This window comes from Nothobranchius furzeri, chromosome 13 (assembly GCF_043380555.1).
Source record: "Nothobranchius furzeri strain GRZ-AD chromosome 13, NfurGRZ-RIMD1, whole genome shotgun sequence".
NCBI classification, from domain to species: Eukaryota; Metazoa; Chordata; class Actinopteri; order Cyprinodontiformes; family Nothobranchiidae; genus Nothobranchius; species Nothobranchius furzeri.
The window spans coordinates 66,979,368-66,982,578 of record NC_091753.1 but is presented as its reverse complement, the minus strand read 5'-3'; the positions used below and the strand labels follow the sequence as shown (position 1 = coordinate 66,982,578).

General features: G+C 42.8%; 1 long non-coding RNA gene across 1 annotated transcript; it reads right to left on the bottom strand.

Annotated features, from left to right (window-relative positions):
- Positions 1 to 396: 396 nt before the first annotated feature.
- LOC129162030 (uncharacterized) lies at positions 397 to 1,891 on the bottom strand. The gene is made up of 3 exons (XR_008562068.2): positions 1,536 to 1,891; positions 676 to 816; positions 397 to 587 (listed from the first exon to the last, which is right to left on the bottom strand). It is a non-coding gene; the product is annotated as an uncharacterized lncRNA (long non-coding RNA).
- Positions 1,892 to 3,211: the final 1,320 nt, after the last annotated feature.

Here is a 3,211-nt window from a genome sequence, read left to right as displayed (position 1 = left end):
TAATCTGGATGTTTTGATTTACGGTCGAATCAAAGTTGGACAGATTTATAAACACCACAGAGACTATGCCATGCTTCAGAAAGGAAGGTTCCGATTGGACGAGTAAAAGCAATGTGTCATACGTTTACATTACGTGTATCTGGATGTCTAGTGCAGCTAGATTAAAGTACACATACTAATCATAACATTGTCATTTCACAGTTTGGTCAACATTTTTTATTGACTAACACTTTGTTTGATTAGCTCATTAAAAATAGAGTTCTTTGATTTATTAAAAAGAAAGAGTCCTTTGTCTTCAATCTTCTCTTGGGCTGGAAAGGAAAAGTTTTAGAAGCACATGCATGAGACCTTGAGCAATGTCTCATGCAGATTAGTTCTTGCTGAGGAGAGGGGGGGGGGGGGGGGGGGGAAATGACTTTTAGGTGGAAAACAGTCATTTCATTCCGTTACACTGTGGCGGTTTTCCAGTGATGAGTGTTTGATGGTCCAGGAAGCTTGAAGGTTTCTTCTCTCCTGCTGCCCTGAAGTGGTCAGGAAACAGCTTCTGGTTGGCCGATCTGCTCCATCAGCTCTGGATTTAGAGAAGTCTGTTTAAAAGAGAAGATGGAAAATAAATTTTCTAATACAGCAGAGATTAACAGTAAAGTTACTAGTTTTCCTCATTACACAACTAACTTCATATGCTTCATCCTGGTGATTCATCCACCTCTGCACTGGTGGCAGTGCAGCAGAATCATGAACATCAGACATGTTAACGTAGCTTCTGGGGTCAGTGGGAATGTTCTCTGCTGGGCTTCCGGAGGAACAACAACAGACCTGAAGGTGCCAGAGAGGATTAGAAACCTGTTTAATAAACTGCTGCTCCTTTACTGAAGAAGGAAGCTGTCTGCTGTGAGGGGCCGTGTAAGCCATAACCCTGTTACTCACACACACACACACACACACACACGCACGCACACACGCACGCACGCACGCACACACACACACACACACACACACACACATTCTCCTCACACATGCATACATTCTTCTCATACATATAGACATTAGACACACACACACACACACACACACGTATTCTCTTTACACACATATTCTCTACACACACACACACACACACACATTCTCTGCACACACATCACCGACATATAGACACACATATATATTCTCAGCATACACGCACACACACACACACACACACACACACACACACACACACACACACACACACACACACACACACACACACACACACACAGCCCCTCATAGACTGCTGTCTCTCTGCTCTGACATAAGCCAAATATGTTCCCTCTGCCACCTTCATTATAAACAGTCCTGTTAAATTTAGCTGAATAAAATAATCATTCAGCAAGTAGAAGATGACGTCACATGACTTGTGCACATGTACAAAGTTAGCTAACGTTAGCTACAGGCTAAGGCCTGCTAGTAAGCTTTGTCGTAAAGCACCACATCGAGTCAGGAGTGGGACGAGTTACATAAGTGTAAAAACTCATCTCCCTCTGATTATTGCTTACCTTGGTTAAATGTTGGTGTTTGCTAGCAGCCAGTAGACAGCTGAGGACAAGATGTGTTCACAGCTAAAGTGACCGGATAGCATCTGGATAAAATGTAGCACTTTCACCCAGAGTCTGAACAATAAAGTAACAACACCCATCTTTCAGTTATTTCACAAATTTCCTGGCCCAGTGGAGTGAATCTGTGTCTTCCTCCCTGGTGCATGCTCCTGACTCATTCTGTCGGGGATACACACATCGGTACGACACCTGTTGACTCAAACCTGACAAATAAAATATTAAAATCAAATTTGGTTGTGCGGCCATTTTTTTCCATTTCTTGCATTAGATTTCGGACTAAAATGTAAAATACAAAAAAAAAAAAAAACCACGTTGTTTTTGTTATTTTTGAATCCATTTAAAAACAAATAACAAAAATAAACATCTATTCCTATTTTGATTGTTTGTTTTCAATCAAAAATAGAAAGAACGGATGATACACGGATTGCAGAAGGTCTGTCGCCGGTTGCAGAGAAGGTAAGGGCTATCAAGGAAGCCCCAAGCCCAAAGAACACTGCTGAACTCATTCTTAGGAGTGGTGAATTATTATGGCAAGTTTTTGCAGGATCTTTCTAAGGTTCTAGCACCTCTTTATAAACTGCTTCATCAAGAAACTGTGTGGCAGGAGAAGCTTTTAAGGAAGTTAAGGAGCTTCTTCACTCAGCTCAGCTTCTTGTTCATTTTGATCCTGACAAGGAGATAACCGTATCGTGTGATGCCTCATTACGATGTAGGAGCCGTGATTTTACACATTATGGAAGATGGGTCAGAGAAGCCCACTGCTTTTCCTTCACGTGTGTTGTCTAAAGCAGAGTAAGGTTTTTCACAGCTGGATAAAGAAGGGCTAACGGTTGTGTTTGCGGTGCAGCATTTCCATCAATACGTGTATGGTCATCGTTTTAAGATCTATACAGACATACATACCGTCGTTAGGCTTATTTGGGGATAACGATTGTATTCCTCCTTTGGCCTGTGCTCGTGTGCAGTGTTGGGCTTTGACATTGTCAGCATACCAGTATGTTTTATTGTACAAAGCAGGTAAAGATAACACCAATGCGACTGCATTGAGTCGGTTGCTGTTGCCGGAGAAACCCTCCACATCACATGTGTATCCAGAGACAGTGTTTGTGCTGGAAAAGTTGTCAGAAACTTCTGTAAAGGCAGCACATGTTAAAATATGGACTGACAGAGATCCAGTTCTGTCTAAGGTAAAGTCCTACCTATTACGGGGGATGGCCTAATGCAGCAATAGAAGATCTGAAGCCTTATGCTAAAGGTAGGATGGAACTGAGCCTGCAGGATAGTGGCGTTCTCTGGGGGATGAGGGTCGTGCCTCCCCAGGTAGACAGCAGATTGTGGAGAAGATTCATGAGACACACCCAGGAGCATAAAGAATGAAAAGTTTGGCCAGACCATATGTCTGGTGGGCAAAAATAGATTTAGACCTTGAGGGCAGAGTAAAGTCATGCCCTCAGTGCCAGTCTCACAGGAAACTGCCTCCGCCAGATCTGCTGCATCCGTGGGAATGGCCGAGCAGTCCTTGGTCAAGTTTGCATTTGGATTTTGCAGGACCATTATTGAAACAGATGTTGACAGTCTTGATCGATGCCTATTCCAAATGGATAGAGTGTCACATT